Source organism: Rhipicephalus microplus, chromosome 4 (genome assembly GCF_043290135.1).
Source record: "Rhipicephalus microplus isolate Deutch F79 chromosome 4, USDA_Rmic, whole genome shotgun sequence".
Lineage (NCBI taxonomy): Eukaryota > Metazoa > Arthropoda > Arachnida > Ixodida > Ixodidae > Rhipicephalus > Rhipicephalus microplus.
Genome location: NC_134703.1, coordinates 56,762,249 through 56,779,778, shown reverse-complemented (window position 1 = coordinate 56,779,778; position 17,530 = coordinate 56,762,249). Strand labels below are relative to the sequence as shown.

General features: G+C 45.2%; 1 protein-coding gene and 1 long non-coding RNA gene across 2 annotated transcripts in view; one reads left to right on the top strand and one right to left on the bottom strand.

The window, feature by feature from the left end:
- The window catches only part of LOC119172659 (neuronal acetylcholine receptor subunit alpha-10), a 339,242-nt gene that overhangs the window by 244,041 nt on the left and 77,671 nt on the right, over positions 1-17,530 (top strand). The window lies entirely within an intron of this gene.
- Positions 6,046-17,530, bottom strand: part of LOC142814279 (uncharacterized) — a 39,974-nt gene continuing 28,489 nt past the window's right edge. Inside the window, exon 2 of the long non-coding RNA XR_012894897.1 lies at positions 6,046-6,246. This is a non-coding gene — a long non-coding RNA (uncharacterized LOC142814279). The remainder of the gene's footprint in view (positions 6,247-17,530) is intronic.

The following is a 17,530-nucleotide window of genomic DNA, read 5'->3' as shown; positions in this document are numbered from 1 at the left end:
GTGGAAAAAAAGCATTGTTTCCCCGCTAGATTTCTTATGGTCCTTAATCTCTCTCTCTCTCTTGTTCTCACCACCCTTCAGTAGGTTTGTGCTCGTAAACGTAATATTTGTAATCCAGCTGACGTACTCCTCACGGTATACCACGCAGTTTTCCAGAAATACAGTGAGAAAAAAAAAAGTGTGCTTCCTCGCTACTTCTTTTATTGTCCTCTCTCTTCTGTTCGCACCGCCTTTTAGTACGTTGCACTGTGTAGCCAGAATTCGCCATTAGAATGAATGGCACGCAATTTTGTCGCCGTTTGCAATCGTTCTGTCATCTAGCTCCGTTCGTTCAGTTCCCGCTGTTCCGCTACTGCTTCCACTACTACTGCTACCCACTCTCGCTCGCACGTTCATTTTCCTGATGAGTTCACGGAGTTTCACGTTTAGTGAGAAGCTCGCCGTGATACGCGCATGGAATGCGCTTGCGGGGGCTGCGCCAACCGATTCTAGACACGTTTTAATCTCACGCGAGGAGTCGGAAATGACAAAGGGGACAACTTTTCTATTATTTTTTATTATCTTGTTTTCTTTCATTGATGACGAGCAGAGCTAATCTCTGAGTGCTGCTACCCAGCTAGCTGCTTTACTTTAACGCAGTCGCTTTTGCGCTGAGTGCGCAGCGATACGAGAAAAAAAAAGAAAATTGTAGCGAGGCTTAGTTGTAATCAGCTCATGCGTCAAAACACCCTCTGCGTGCATGTGTAGCATCAAGAAAAAATGTACGCGTGAGAACGCTTAAATGCGAGTTCCTGATGAGCTGTTAGCATGGAAAGGAAATTCTTTTCTCGTTCCGTCCCAGCTTCATCGGTGTTCAGTCTTCACTGAGAGCAAAAAAAAAGGGGGGGGGGGAGGGATCTTTTTTATGTTTTAATCCATGTTTTATTACATTGAACTGTGTTTTTAAGAGTGTTCTTTATAGTTGTTCTCTGTTTTAACCTTCACATCTTCTCGCAGTAGAACTGTAGCAGCAAACGGGTTGAACGATCGCCTCTACATTTCTCTTCCCGTTTGGCACTGCATGAGAACCCCTAGACGAGCATCAGAACGTTTCAGTCGTCGTAACCTTTAAATGCCACCATCATTATTCTTAGCAATTTCCTGTCGACATTTTTGCACATCAAGCTTTCTACCAGTCGATGCAACAGAATTCCAGTTCTGCAACCCAGCATAGTCATACGTTTGACCGTCAGGTTTTGTTATTTATATGGGGTGAGAGGGAGGAGGGGGTACAATCACATATTCTAACGAAGCCAGAAATCACATATTTTGAAACGAGAGTTAAATATCAGCAAAAAAGAAAAGAAACTGACATAGAGAATGACACATTAAGCTGACATTAGCCACTTTTGTTATCTGTACGCATAGGGTGAATCCTTTCAAGCTTAATATGAAAACAGCGCGTGAACAGTATAGGAGTGGTATAGGAGTTGTCTACGCCTGCGAGTTAGGTTTATTCGCACTTCTCGTGGGCACCCTGAGACACGCGAGGTGTCCTTAGAGCCTTTTAAAATACACGTACAAGAAAAAAAAAGAAAGCAAAGAACCATTCACATTTCCCTTTCAGGTGAGAGTGCGCTTTTATTCACACTTCATAATATCCGCTGCCTATTCGCACACCAGATTTAAAAGGACGAAGGAACATCACCACAGCGGGCAAGTTGTCAGCACAAGAAAAACTTCTAAAGAATGCCTATGAGCGCCTCAAAAAAATATCAGCGATCGTAACTCTGGCTACCGAAAACTACTTCCTCTTTAGCGTAAGGGACCCTCCAAGTGCCATCAATGGTTCGACGTTCTGGACCCCAGGTGTAAAAGAAAGATTTCAAGAAGCGAACATGTGCGATCATAAAAGTGTACTTGGCTTATAAACAATTGTGGAATGAAAGAAGCGAGGTTGAAACGCGATGTAACTTAGTGCAAAATGCAATTTATGTACTTCAAGAGGGGAAAAAAAGAACTTGGAAAATGAAGCTGACAACGCCTGCGTCCCAGAAGACCGCTTCAAGGTAGACTTGCCTGCTGGGGACTGTGGTCCCGAAGGCCGCTGGTTCGATCCCTGACACGATGTTCTCATTTCAATGGGGTTAAATGTGGGTGTAACGTGCCTGTAGTGGGTAAAGGCCTGTGCGATGCGAGTGCACGTTAAAGGACACAAGATGGTCGAAATTTCCGGGGCCCTCTACTACGATGCATTCCTCACAGTCATGATTTTGGGACGTTAACCTGAACAATTGTTATTACACTCGACATCTCTGCAATGCACGTCGCTTTCGCTTATCTTTTCAGATAAGCAATAACTACTATAGACAGTGCATTTAAACCACTGCATCGAATGTAAAAGATAAGTGCGCACAAACCACGCGACTGTTGACAGCGTGCTAGACTAACCAATAAGACAAGGTATAGTGCACAGGAACAGAGTTAAGCCTGCATGCTCGCCGTCGAAAATTGCACCCTCTGCGAGGGTCTCGCAATCTTGTAATCGGCGGACGGACACAATGCGGGCGCAAAGTTATTCGTGGCCCAAGCGAGGATCGCAAGCGCAAAACGTTACAGTAGCGGATGAAAAAAAAAAAGAAAAACAGGCCTACGGGGCACTGCAACGGCTTTCGGGGATGCAGTAGACGACCAAGCGAGGTACATGTCTTGCGTCAGCGAGACCAGATGCCTCCAGGCTGTACACAGTGACCCGTAAATAGACAGAGGAAGGTGAGAGTCTGGGCGCTGAACCTAATCTCCGCTAATCGGCCAACAGACGCGAGTGGCCTCGAGGGGATCACTGATTACTTGGGGAGGCTTAGCAGCGAGCGTACTACTCACGGGAAGACTCAATGAAAAACGAGTTGGATGAGATAGTCGGGTAGCGTTAAACAGAGCGCGTAGGAAAAGAAGAGAGCGCGAACGTACGAAAGACAGGTAAGGCTGTACGAGAAACAAGACAGGGGCACCGTGATCGTCGGACGCCGGATGAGAAATCGGAAAAGGAGCCGGAAGCAGCGGCAGAAGCCGAGCCACTCTCGGTGGCGGTGACCGTGGTCGAGAACTCTCCGTGCTCGTGCCACCCGGCTGGTGGAAGAAGATTAGTGGCGCACGGAGCGGAAGTGGGGCTCTTTCCACGTGGCGGAGTCAGCGGTGTTGCTCTCCGCGTTGTAGTTAGCGTCTTTCTTTTGTTTTTTTCATGTTTAGAAATGTTCGCGCCTATTCATTTAGTTCTCTTTGCATTACTGTTTTTGATTTCGAAGCACTTCCTTGCGAACCTATGGCATTTCGACTGTTTATATTAATCTATCTAGCCGCCTACGTCATGGAGATCTTGCGGTCGCCTTCGAAACTTGGTATGTACGAAATTGACATATAAGTTTGTGACAAAAATCTCTGACAGGTAATTATATGAATAGCATAACTAGGTTTGTTGTGTACCTTACGAAACCCTTTCCCACAAGCATGTGCGGTTATTATACACACGTATAACACAGCCCATGGTGCGCGGTTATGCGTAACAGGTGGATCGCAGTCTGTACCAACCCAGCACAGCGAAAATATAGCTCGAAAATTTTATGAGACGTAACAGGTGGATCGCAGTCTGTACCAACCCAGCACAGCGAAAATATAGCTCGAAAATTTTATGAGACCTTTCGCACAGTTTAAACATAATACATACCGTTCGCTGTCGTTGGCGATTTTGATACAGCACACAAACGTGACGTGTTAGCCGCAACGCTGCTGCAGGCGTTCGGTCATTGTGGTCAACGTGGCTCACCAGGCATGTCGACTTCTCCAATTACAAGTCGATCCAGTTCGTAATATTTGGCTCAAAGGGCGACATAAGTCCCTAGTGTTACTTCGATGTCTGTGCATCGCAACTACTATGGTTGCCAAACACTAATCAATGTACAGTGTCAATTTTAATGAAAGGGAACACGGAAGCGTATGGCCTGCTCACTACGGCGGCTGCTAACAGCGCGTTCAAGTGGGAGCGAGAGCAACCACAGTCTCTTTTCGCGCCATCTCGCGGCGAGCGAAACAAGCACGGGAGACAGCAGAGGCTAATTTGATAGCGAAATAACGTGCCGGGTATGTCAGCGGGCCTTCGATTGCTCTGCGTCTGAAGGAAACCACCTCGGTAGAATATGCAGGCTTGCATGGTTGATATCTTTCTTGGTGTCCTCGTTATTGCTATGCAAGTATACCACACTGTTCGAAATAAAAATCAAAATAAATATATGTTATTATTAACCCCCTTCCTGTCTTGCGACTGTCTTTTCGGCACTGTAACATAATTGAAAATACGGAACCAGCTATCCCCAAAGTCTGTACTCTTAACGAGGACAATTCATTGCATTACAACAAAATAGGCAATATGCGCAGTCTCCCTGTACAGCTATTTGAGCTTCGAAATCTCCAGCAAGCTAATATTGATTAGTTATTGATGTAAATTGTCTGCGGTTTAATAAATATTTCTACACACTTAGCACAAACATTTTCTTCTGGTAATTCATCGTGACACATTTCTAGCAATATTTACTCCGGTAACAGGCGAAACAAAATACAAATTGAATGCAGTCAAGGGAAGCATCAGAAAACTGCTACATTTTTCGACCAGGAGTGTTTCTCGGTGGTTATACGTTAGGCCGCGTTGTAAAACGGGGACCAGTCAGCATTAAATTAGTACAAAGAAGAACTCACCTGAGTTTTTGCACCGCGCAAGGATGAATACGACGGAAAGGGTAATTTCTGGCGTGGTCGGTAAAAGCACGACAACTATAACAATAAGAACTGGTGGCGCGATCGATTGTCGCAGTACAGTTCATGTAACTTTGCGTCGGCAGCTTGAGTTCTCTCGACGAAAACTGAAAGCAGGTGACGGTAATATGGTTAAAACAGAACCCAGCTATATTTGCCACAAATATGTGCATTCGTGAAATTAGCGCAATGCCTCAAGCGATACTAGCGGGCCGTGCTAATCCGAGCGAAAATTCCCACTGCAGTTTGTGACGCGCAAGACACATGCCATCAGCAGTCGTAAGGCTAGTGTTCCGAAAAGCTTATCTCTCGAAGGGGTTGAGCAAGATTAATCGTCGCCATGGCTCCCATCGTGTTATCATGCACGTCGATCACTACGCCATCTGTAGCAAGCGCATGAACGCCCGCGAACCCGCAACTGTCCGTAGATAAGACACTGGTTGCAGATATGCCAGCTCAGCTTCGGAGAGAAACATGGCCACTGCTCTTGTTCAGCCGAGTAGTATACGTACAGAGGCCGTCAAGAATTCTCAGGTCGCGCTGCCATAAGAAGACATGGAACAGTGGCCTGGGAACTTTTGACGGCCCCGTATATATAACATATGGCGTGTATTCACTTACAAAAAAAAAACTTGATCTTCAGGCTTCTTCATTCCCTATTTCACTTTCAACAATATAGTGTAATATGCCCAAGCGGACCAACAACTGGCCAGAGCGTGTTAGATGCTGGTGGATATAGAGAGGCTGTGAATTATAGCCCCGCCATGGTGGTCTAGTGGTTAAGGTACTCGGCTGCTGTCCCGCAAGTCGTGGGATCAAATCCCGGCTGTGGCGGCTGCATTTCCGATGGATGCGGAAATGTTGTAGGCCCGTGTACTCAGATTTGGGTGCACGTTAAAGAACCCCAGGTAGTCTAAATTTCCGGAGCCCTCCTCTACGGCATCTTTCATAATCATATGGTGGTTTTGGGACGTTAAACCCCACAAATCAATCAATCATCAAGGCTGTGAATTAAAAACACAGATTATAAACACAGCTTCTTTCTCGCGGTTTCAGTAAGGCCATATTTGTTAAATTGCACTTAAAAGCCCCGCAAAGAAACGGTGCATTGCGCAGCTTAGGGGAGGAGCCTTGATACTGCACAGCAGAGTAGATCCGCTCAACGTGCGTAGTTTTATTCGTTTTACGTGCTCCACAATTAACCATATTAACGGCACGGCATTGATGAGGTAATTTCGCAGAAACTTTGATGTCAGCGAATTGAATGGAATGAAAAAATGTTTATTACAGAGGGAAAAATAAAATAAGGGCTAAAAGCAGGTGGGTGGAGCCCCTAGTCCAGGGCTCCAATGGCCTCAGCAGCCCACCGTCCAGGAGCACCACTTGGGCTTCCTTTTCCTCGCTGGCGAGCAAGGTCTCCCACTGCTCCATCATGAACTCAGGCCACACCATTGTTTGAAACTGCTTCGAAAAAAAACACTATGTGAATAAAATGAGTCTCCTTAACGCATTAAATGTTGAATTCTAATGACAGATCCAGATCAACTTTTTCTGCTCCGAGTGGAGCAACAACATTCCAACGGCAGAATCGGGAGTAACCGTTGTGTGTTTCCATGGCTGACTCAGAGCAACCGCAGGTTACGGATTGCTTCGTGGAGTAAAATTCTTGTTCCTCCGAAATCGGCGGATTCGACCGGAAGTTCGCGTGATGAATTCTGTGCACCCGCCTTTCACCCCGTCATGGCTGGGTGCTTACCCTCCGTCGCGGTATAGTGAACTAGATCTAGTTCGCTGTAGTCGCAGGCAGCCATGACGACCAGGAAGACGCATTGCACTCTCTCGCGCCTCCTTGCTAGATGTGTGGGTACCAATTGCTCCAGTTGAGGTGCACGCGTTCCCATCGCAGATTTGGCGAGAGCGATCTCGCTCTGATCTTAGCGCTCTGTTCGTGATCCGCCCTACATCACTCGCGATCTGCTATAGGAATTACGATAAGATTTCGTGGGAAGCGTGGAATCACGCCAGGCGACAAAACATGTAAATTACGCAACGAGTGGGTGTCAGCACCAATTGCAAAGCACTCGGACATATTTAAACATTATCCGCTGCCAATAAAAGAAAGAAGGAACAGATGGTAAGGAAAAGGTGGAGATTTTAAGCAGTCTATAAGAGGACCGGTATGCTACTCTACACCGGGGAAAGCTATGAGGGAGTTTTAAAGATGAAGAAAGCGACACACCTCACTGATTAAAACACACCTACACTGATTATGACACACCTGACAAAAACACACTGATTATGGCACACCTCTCCATGAATAAAACACTCTCAGTCTATAATCACCGCTGTAAGTCTATTGCCTTAAAGAAGTTTAGCACCGACTTTGTCGCCTTCACACACCATGACATCTCAGGTCGACATTCCAGAATGGTTTCTACCACCATCGGTCTCTATCTATGCGATCTACAGAGGCTGCTACCTAAGTTCTCAGCGCAGTGTAGTGACGAAAGTTGTAGATGTTGTGCTGTAATGTTTCCTCGCTACCACAGTTGTCGCAAAAAGGGTTGACAGCCATTTCGATTCGATATGAGAAACACTTCGGGAAAGCCACTCGCAGCCAGAAACGGCAAAGCGAAGTGGCGTCATTTCAGCGTAAAGCAGTAGGTGTCTGGAGACGCGAAGTGTTCGGGCAGTGGTTGCGTAGTCCATTTGCTGTGTTTCAAGTAGAGAAAGTATTGTGTGACCACTCAAAGTTGGCTAATCCGCTGCCAAAGGACCGACAAAGGAAGTAGTTGCGTTGGTTCACGTGTCGCCTTTCGGACGCGCAGTTGGCCCTTCGTTGATTCGCAAATGGAAGAATTACGGCGTAGCGGGCACTTAACTGTACTTGCAGTAGGCATTCGAGGATAGCTTAAAATGGCCAACGTTAGAACCACACTCATTTCGTTTCCCTGCACCGAGAACCGAAGGCAGGCTAGCAATGCAGAAGGTGATGCGCAAGAGGCCCCATCACGCCATCGCCTTCTACTCTTGAAGACGAAGCTCAAGTGTCCTCCAAGTCCCTTACTCGATTGTAACGCGACCAGGGTTATAACGCGAGGGTCTACTTTAGGTAACAAAAATATAGAAAGAAATACTCGTGTTACATTCGAGTCAATACGGTAGCTTAGTTTATTTGAAACTAGCATACTTACATACATGTTTGAGGCATGAGAGAGTTGATGCAGAGGAGCGGCATTGCCTAAGCGGCAAGTGATGGGAAATGTTGAGCCAGGGCGCATGCGCACAGAGTGCACGCACACACTGCATGCGGCAGAGCACGAACCGCTCAGTCGCGCTTACTTCCCACTCTTTGCAGCATCTTTCGTGCGCGCACCACTTCACAGTCACCGTAGGTTCAGAAATTCTTATCATAAATGTTTCATGCCGCTTTCCGTGTTACCATTTAGTTATGAGACACTCAATATACTTAGCTTTACATTGTACAAAGGAAAACGAGTATTATAACTATTTTTTTGTCTTTCGCTTCAAAACAAGTTTTGTTTGTTCGTTTTTAACAGATAAGTATTTGACACGCGGTGGGCAGTTTTTCAGTCCCTAAGTCACGACAGTTTTCAGCACGCGTGGCGATAAACGTAGACGTTTATGGCAAAATTCTAATATTTATGGCATTTCTAGAATAAAACATTATTGATAATATCAGTTTCACTCTTGATATTTTTTTTACCAATCTTTTCATTTTTGATATCCACTACTATCACACAATCGGAGTTGAGGCACGACGGAGAATACAGGACACGAGTTTCATTGATAACATGTGGCCTGTTTTGAGTTGTCTAGAAGCGGTCGACCAACACGGGCGATAGCGACTTTTATAACGTCTACTGCAACGGATAAATACTAACTGGTGTTAAACTATTATGCTGACGCCGGGCAGTTAATAATTCCTAAATTTCTAATAATTCCTAATAATTCCTAATAAAAAACGGCTCTTCAGAACCGTCCTTTTTTTAAATAAAGCTTTCATTCATTCATTCATTCATTCATTCATTCATTCATTCATTTATTCATTCATTCATTCATTTCACAACGGCCCAATATAGCAAAGGCTTCTGACTCATACCTGATTTCTCCATGACTAGTTGTACGCGAAGAAGTCTTGTTATCCCGAATTTTAAATGGAAAAGATGAGATGTTGCAAAAGGTATCTATAGGGTAAAAACTTCGGTCACGATGCGGCATGTTTATGTATTTTGGCGGTTCGTAAATTCACTTCCATGTGAAATAACAAATATTTTAATAGAAGAGGTGTTTTTGTATTTTTTTCTGTTTTTACATCTTTTTTTCTTGTTTCTACTATTATTCCAGTATGCTAGACGAGAAGTAGGTACTTAAGTATGCATTCAACGTATTTCTGAATTCATGATACCAGGAAGTACGCGCGTAGCCACCAAAAGCAAGAGAAAAAAAAGTCAGTTTCGCCGCAAGGGCGAAGCAATTATTGCGATAGCAAGAAATTGTAATTTCCCACGAAAAAATGACAAGCGACTCGATTCTTGCAGTGCGCCGCTGAAGCACAAAGAAGGACGTTCGAAGAGAAGGGACAGGTATACACAAGACAGTTGTTACGCCTTTGTGTTTGAGCTACACGCTGAGAGTGTCGACAATTTAAAACTCGAGAGAGAAGTAAGCTCTATTCATTTACGGCAGATTGCTGGGCTGGGCTGCCACCTTTAGGAGCTAACGGCGAGACCGTAACTCCCGGCAGTTTCCTTTGCCTGCTGGATCGCCCAGAGTTGCTTGTCCGGGCCCGAATTCCCCAACGCGCCCGAAGGTGTTCATTGGAGGTCGCGACCCCAGAACTCGACCCTCTAAGATATTTTTTTTTTCTTTTAAAGTGTGGCACGTAAGGTAACTCCTTTGCGTCGCCTGTCACGTGGTCTTACGTGTTGTTCCTCGTCACGGGCACTTCATATATAAATTTCTCCTCACGGATCCCCCAGATAATAGAAGAAAAAGGGTAAAAGGGTCTTACAAATGAAAATACTTTTTTATTTGTTTGACGCACACAAAAAGTAGGCCTTTTGTGTTCCTACTCGCTCCTCGTGTTTATATATATATATATATATATATATATATATATATATATATATATATATATATATATATATATATATATATATATATATATATATATATATATATATATATATCCTGGTGCGCTCCTCGGTGTCCTTTTACACAGCGCCTGGCTTTCCACACCACTCATCGAACGCACTGCCTCGGAGCTAGAGTCGATGAAGCGGAAATTTCTCAGGTGGCGCCACAATCGCAGTGGTGGTCGATAGCTGCGTTGTGGTGAGCTCCGTTCCACGTTTTGGGAAGTTGGTGGGTGGGCGGCTCCGAAAAAGGCACGCGACTCGCACACGCCGCTACTTATACAAGCCGCACTGCCGAAGGCGCCCTTGGGGCAACAGAGATGTCGTCTCAACAACGCCTCTTCTGTGTACTGATCGGCTGAGGCAGAGAACAAGATGCGGGCCGAGTTCACTCGCTCGCGCACGCACACTTCCATTTATTTATTTTGCAGCCTTTGCAACCGCCTATGGAGCGGCGTCTGGCCTTGACTTTAGCGGCGAAAAGTGAATGATGGCTGCTGACCCGCAGGTCGAGGGTTCATATCCCGGCTGCGGCGGCTGCATTTCCGATGGAGGCGGAAATGTCGTAGGCCCGTGTGCTCAGATTTGGGTGCACGTTAAAGAACCCCAGGTAGTCAAAGTTTCCGGAGTCCTCCACTACGGCGTCTCTCATAATCATATGGTGGTTTTGGGACGTTAAAATCCCACAAATCGATCAATCGAAAGTAAATTATAATATTGCTGCATCAATTACGACTGATCCAAATCCTCCGTTGACGCTCCCCACTTTAGAAACTTGATTGAGGTGTATGTGGACGGTTATTTCGTTGACGGCATTAGTTGACACCGGAGCTCAAGGGCCCGTAATGAGTGATCACCTGTGTCGCTTACTCAAAAGAGTCCTCGCGCCTGCGTTTCGGGTTTTTACGAACCAGAACCACGAGATTGTTATGAGACACGCCGTAGCGAAAGGCTGCGGAAATCTCGACCGTGTGGTCTTTTTGACGTGCAATGGCATCCCGCAGTACAAGGGTCTTCAGCATTTCACCTCCATTGAAACACGACCGCCGCAATGTGAATTGATCTCTCGATTTTTGAGTCAGCATCTGAGCACTGTAACCGTAACACTGCCGCGGCACCGGAACCGTAACAGCATACAGCAGCGGGTAGCTGTGAAAGGTAGTATTTGAAAGGTGTGCGTGCAGCTTAAGTGATGCCGTTCTTTGCAACCTTCCTTCCGCTTTATTTCTACAGCCGCTTTGTATAGCAGCTACTGTGGACGAAATGAATGACGAAAAGGTAACTTACGTGTTTACTGTCGGTGTGTTCGTTCGATAATATATTGATCGTCAGGGTTTTATATCCCAAAACCATAATACGATTGCCGCAGATGCCGTAGTGGGGGATTCCGGAAATCTGGTGTTCTTTAACGTCCACCTAAATCTAAGCATACGGGCCTATGTCATATCATATTCGATTGAATTGCGGCCACCACGGCTGGGATTTGCTTTCGCGACTTTCCTGTGAGCGGTCGAGCACCATAACTTAACAACCAATGAACAAGTTAACAAAGCACAAACATCCATGGCTATCTAGAGAGCATTCATGGGCGCGCCGAGGCGGCGCTTACATGTAGGTTGCCTATGGCAATCTTTTACAAAGCAACATATATCATATAATCATTCGTATTTCTTTGTTTCGTGGCTTCATTTCTTCTATATAAAAGCTCCGAGTAGCAATTGTCTGTCAATGTGCACGTTAAAAAAAGCCAATAAATTTGTCTTCGTAATACCCGTGCCTGTAGTGCGACAACCTCTTTTGCAAGCTTCGTACCATGGCTGCTCTTTCCTTCTCCAACCGCGGGCACAATCAGATGAAATGTTCGATGTCACCGATAATATTATTGCAGGAACCTTGATCTTATGCTGTTGGCTACTGCGTGATTTGTATTATTATCATGTTGAAGTCACAGCTGCTTAAAGCGGCCAGTGGTGCTCGCACGTTTAGCCATAGACTGTGCGCGGTATACCACACCTCGGCAATACGTCAAATGCGTAAATTTAAAATCTGTGGTACGCAGCGTGAGAAAGAGCCATAATGAATTAGAACAAGCGTTAATTGAAACACTGTCATTTCTCCACTTTTTTAACTGACATTTCGCGCGACTTCCCCTCCTCCCTCCTCGCGGCATCGATTGAAGTCTCCTCGCCTCGAATCAAACTATGCGTCTTGTTCGTATACCGCACTATAGGCGTTAAGATAAAATTGTGTAATATCAAACCGGTTTACCTGTTGCCCTTTTTTGAGCAAGTTATCTTCCAAACTTCCCAAATTCGTTTTTCACTTATGGAGCGTGTTAAAGAAATCTCCCGCCTAAACGTTCAGCGAGAAAAATAGGCTTTGCCGTTTCGGTTTTGCTTATATTTATTTCATTTTCTCTTTAACGGAAGTTTTAAAATTCTCGAACGCGACAACGTCTTTCAACAACGCGCGAAAGACGAGCCTTCTTGTTCCTGTATACAAACCCTTAAATGCGGGGTAGTTGTAACACTCGTCTTTTGAAAAAAAAAACGCAAAACAGCGCTAGAGGTCTGGGCTCAAAAAAAAGGGGACACTAAAAAACTAAAAAAACAAGTAATCAAACAGAAAATGCGGTAACCCGCTGTTACGTCTTCGCTCGACGCACAGGCTTGTGAATAGCGTCGGTAGCGATAACAGCAACACCTCATTTCCATATTCAAAACAGCGCGAACATAGGCGAACAAGACCGTGTTTGCCTCTTCACTGGCTCCCTATTTTGCTTGTTTGTTCTTGATACTCCTACGCTACGACGAGTTGGAGTGCATCTGAAGCAGTTCTTCCCGTTCACTGGTACGCCTCAAAAGAGGAGCACCTTAAAGCCGCCTCGACGACGTTTTAACATATTGAAACCGTGAAGTTTTGAAAACAGTGCTCTAGAGGGGGGGGGGCAGCAAAGAGAGAGCTGGCTTTTAATGCGGTAGCACTTGCGTTGATACGATTAACGCGTGTACAGGTAAGTGAAAGTGGACCAAAGTGGCGAGTGCCTTCTACTCAACCAATTTCGCTTTCCCTCCTAGTGAAGCTCCGCTGTTTCCCGGACAAAACTTACCTCGAAACGTTGCATCTGTCATTTCTTTCTGCTGCTATCTCTTTAACGCAATTTGCGCTTGCCATGAGAAACAAGAAAGGAAGAATGGAGCGACCTCTTTCGAAGCCCGAGGCAACTGCGGCTCACTCGAACAGTGCTTCACCTTCAAAGCTAGGTTAACAGTTCCGCTGTGTTGCAAAGAGAGACGCGTCCTTTGCTGAATGCATTTATTACGCGTGGGACGTAGCCAAAATCTGTTTGAATTTTTCAAGTCGTCCGGTAACCGTTGGCGGTGTTTATGCATTCCGAACACTGCGACGCTACTATTACTTGTTCGTTTAGTTTATTGTTTTTATTTCATTTGTTATCCTCCCTCCGCGTCCTCTTTGTTTTCTTTTGAGGCGTGTTTACGCGCGAGAAAGGCCCCTTGTACACAAATGCGCGAGGAGTGTGGTAGAGTATACGACAGTTTTGCCTACCTATGTAGGGAGAGTAGCGAATGCGTTTGTAATCCATTGCGCTTTCCGAAAAGAAAGGCGCGCGGTCAATAGTACATTTGCTTCCCCCTCATTTCACGTTCAAGTTTTCTGTGTTTTTTTTTCTAGATAATAGATGCCTACTTATTCTATGGTAAGCCAAATAAAATAAAGGGTTTGTCCGGAGAGAATGAGTCTGTACTTTGCATTATCTGATTTTAACTTACGCCGCAACGAAGACCACATAAATGTGACGCTGAGAACACAAATGCAGTGGGGAAAACGTGACGGTTTTATATCAGTTCACTTATACGGTAGCAAGTTATTAAGATTTGCGCAAAACATAGCTTAAGTCGTGGGCTAAACAGAATTAACTAGCCGGACAACACGCTCAGGTACGATGAACAACAACAACAACAACCAACTGTCTGTGCTATTTGCGTTGTTATTTTTTTTTCAGACATGCTGTCAATTTGTAACGTGCTCTTGTTGCGGAATAAAATTCTAATTTCAATTTTCAACTTCAATTCCAAGGAGAAATTCAGCAGCAAGTGGATACTGAAAACAATCATACTAATGGTGAACACAAGAAGAATAAGTCAAACGCTGAGTATTCAAGAATAAGGTTGAATAAATGACATAGTATACTTGTCAAATGAACTTTCAATTATAGAAGCTCAAATTTTCAATCCTATCATTGTAATTTCACCGGGAGCGTATATAGTGATGACACAGATAATAATGTATAAAATAGTTGTGTGTTTGTTACAGAGAGCCTACGAGTGATTTTACTCTTAATGCGCAATACATGCATAATGAATGGAAAGATAATGGAGCATTTATGAGGCGGCTTGAGAGAAAGAGAGAGAAAAAAACTTTATTTGTGCATAACGTGGAGCATTCCAAATGGTCGGGCCCCTATTCCAGGGCTCCGCTTCCCTAGCCATCATCTCTACCCGTTGGACCAGCCAGCGCTGATTAACAATGGCTGAGCTGGACAGCAGCGCCTCCCATTGTTCCTCTGTGTTGTTCATGTTGTGGTGTTCTTCATTGTGATGCGTACACTCCCACGTGATGTGAAACAGAGTTGGTGTGGCCCCACACCACGGACATATATCTCTGTATGCTGTGGGGTAGAATACATGCAGCCTGTGTAAGTTCGTGTATGTGTTTGTTTGGATTCTGCGTAATGCCACCGATTCTATTGCTGTGAGTTTCTTATGCAGTGCTGGATACACTTTTCTATTGTCCCTGTAATACTGAAGAATTGTACCAAAGGTAGGGTATAGGGGCGTTGGATCCTCTATTGCAGTGTGCAAGGAAGCTCGGTAATTTGTGAAGCCTCGAGCCGCCTCATCCGCAAACTGGTTCCCGGTGACGCCCTCGTGCCCTGGCGCCCAGATAATGGTTTGGGTGTATTCAATTGGGAAGTCCTTATGAGCTTTGGTTAGAATTTCGAAGGCCTTCATACATATTCTACCTTTTTCGCAATTTCTACATGTAGCCTTCGAATCTGTGATTATTGTCATTGCGGCTTTTCGCTCCCTGCCCTCCTTGATTGCCAGCGCGATCGCTATCTCCTCCGCTTCTGTGATAGAGGCTTGGGCTATGGAGGCACAACTTGTGACGTTTCCTTTTCGGTCTGTGACCACGGCCACCATGTTCTTTGCATTTGCCTGATATGGTGCAGCGTCAGTAAATCTCGCCGTATTCAAATACTTTGTCTCTTTATCTATGTAAGCTGCTCTTGCTTTACGTCTTCAAGCATGTAAAACTGTGTCCATATTCTTCGGTAGGAAGCATATTTTGTACCAGGCTCTGACTGAGCACGACAATTCCTTAGCTCTTCCATGTGCCTGTACTTGTTCGCCGAGGCCGATCTTCTGCAGAAGTTTTCTGCCGGTTGGCGTCTGTAGCAGGCGGTTAATCTCGGTGGTTACTTGTGCCTCAGCCAACTCATCAAATGTATTGTGAAGTCCGAGCGCTAATAGCTTCGCAGTTGAAGTGCTTTGTGGTAGTCGCAGAGCCGCTTTATACGCCATCCTTATTATTTTGTCTGCTTTTTCTTTCTCCTCTCTATTCATGTTGTGGTAGGGTAGCGAGTATGTTAGTCTGCTGATGACTAAGCTCTTTACCAAACGAAGCACGTCTTGTTCTTTCAGTCCAGCACGATTGTTCGTTATTCGAACTATCATACGAACAATTTGTTCAGCTGTTCGTTTAAGCATATTCAGTGTGGAGACATCGCTGATTGGACTGTAACCACATCCCTAAGATTCTAACAGTTGTTTTCTCTGGAATACTATTGCCGTCTAGCTTGACCTCAAGGCGGAGGCTCGGGTCTGTCCTCTGCTTTTTACTCTTGGAGAACCGAATGAGTTTCGATTTGCCTGCTGAGCACTGAAGTCCCCTTTCTTTAGTGTAATCTTCGATGGTTTTAACTGCCAGTTGAAGCCGCTCTTCTTTTTCTGCCAAGCTACCCTTGGTTGTCCATATAGTGATGTCATCCGCATAGAAGGAGTGTCAGATGTCGGGAATACCTTCCAGTTTTTTGGCTAGACCAATCATGGCTATGTTGAAAAGCGTAGGCGAGATCACAGCGCCTTGTGGTGTGCCTTTGTTCGGTGGGTGGAAGACATGGGATTCGTCTTCTCCTAATCTGATAACAGCGTTTCTTTTAGTGAGGAAGTTCTGTAGATGTTTGTACGTCCTTTGACCGCAGTTTGTCGCTGCTATCCCATCTAATATGGCCTTATGGCTTACGTTGTCGAAAGTGCCTTTTATATCGATGGCCATGACAATGTTTTCTCTTGCTTTTGGAACATTTGTTAGTACTTCCTCCTTTAAAGCAGAATGATGTCCTGTGTCGAAAGGTTCGAGCGGAAACCAAGCATGGTGTTTGGCAACAAGTTATTTTGTTCAAGGTGCCGTTGAAGTCTGGCATTTATTAATCTCTCAAACACTTTGCCTAAGCACGAGGTAAGAGAGATTGGCCTGAGGTTTTCTATTGCCAATTTCTTTCCTGGTTTGGGTATCATAATTATTACAGCATGCTTCCATTGCTGTGGTATAGTGCTATTCACCCAGTGTTTGTTAATGAAGTTTAGAAGCGCTGTTATGGCTTCGTCATTCATGTTGCAAATCATGACATTGGCGATTTGGTCCGCCCCAGGCGCTGTGTTGCGTTTCATGCTGGCGATTGCCGCTCTGACCTCGGCATGCGTGAAAGGCGCATCCAGTTCTGAGTTTGGAAGCCTAGTGTATTTAGCCTGGTAAGGGGCTGTGATGGCCCGGGCGCCGAAACACTTAATATAGATGTCTTGAAGGAGGTCATCTCGTGTGCCTGGATATGTGTGCAATAATCTATAGAGATTTTTGTCCTTCACGTTTAGTTTTCAGAGGGTCAATCATGGCTCTTAGGATATTCCATGTCTTTGCTGTTCCTAGGGTTCCATTCAGTGAATCGCAAAATTGTTCCCAGTTGGCTGTCGCGAGTTGATTAGCGTACTGTGCGGCTTGCTGCGTTATTTCTTCAATTTTCGCTTTGAGTTTCTTATTTCGCTTTTGCCTTTTCCATCTTTTAGTGAGGCTTCTTCTTGCTTCCCACAGGTGGAGAAAGTGAGCGTCTACTTCAGGGGTATCATCTGTTCTGGCGACGGTTTTGCTGTACATTTGCTTCTCATTTCGAATTACTTTGCACCACTCGTCCAAGTCGTCTATGGTGGTCACGTGCGCTTTTAGCGCTTTTCTATATGCGTGCCAGTCTGTAATTTTGGCTGTGCCGACGTGTTTGCGGATTCGGCCGGTGCGAATTGTGGTGCTTAGTATGTAATGATCACTGCCCAGGTTTTCAAGGGTGTTGTACCAGTCCACGCTGTGGCAGTTTTGTACTATCGTCGAGTCCGGTCTTTTGTCCATGGATACGCTGTTGCCTATCCTCGTTGATATTGCAGGGTCAGTTAACAGAGTCATTTCCAGTTTCTCTATTTGTCTTGCGATATTCTTGCCTTTGGTGTCTTGCA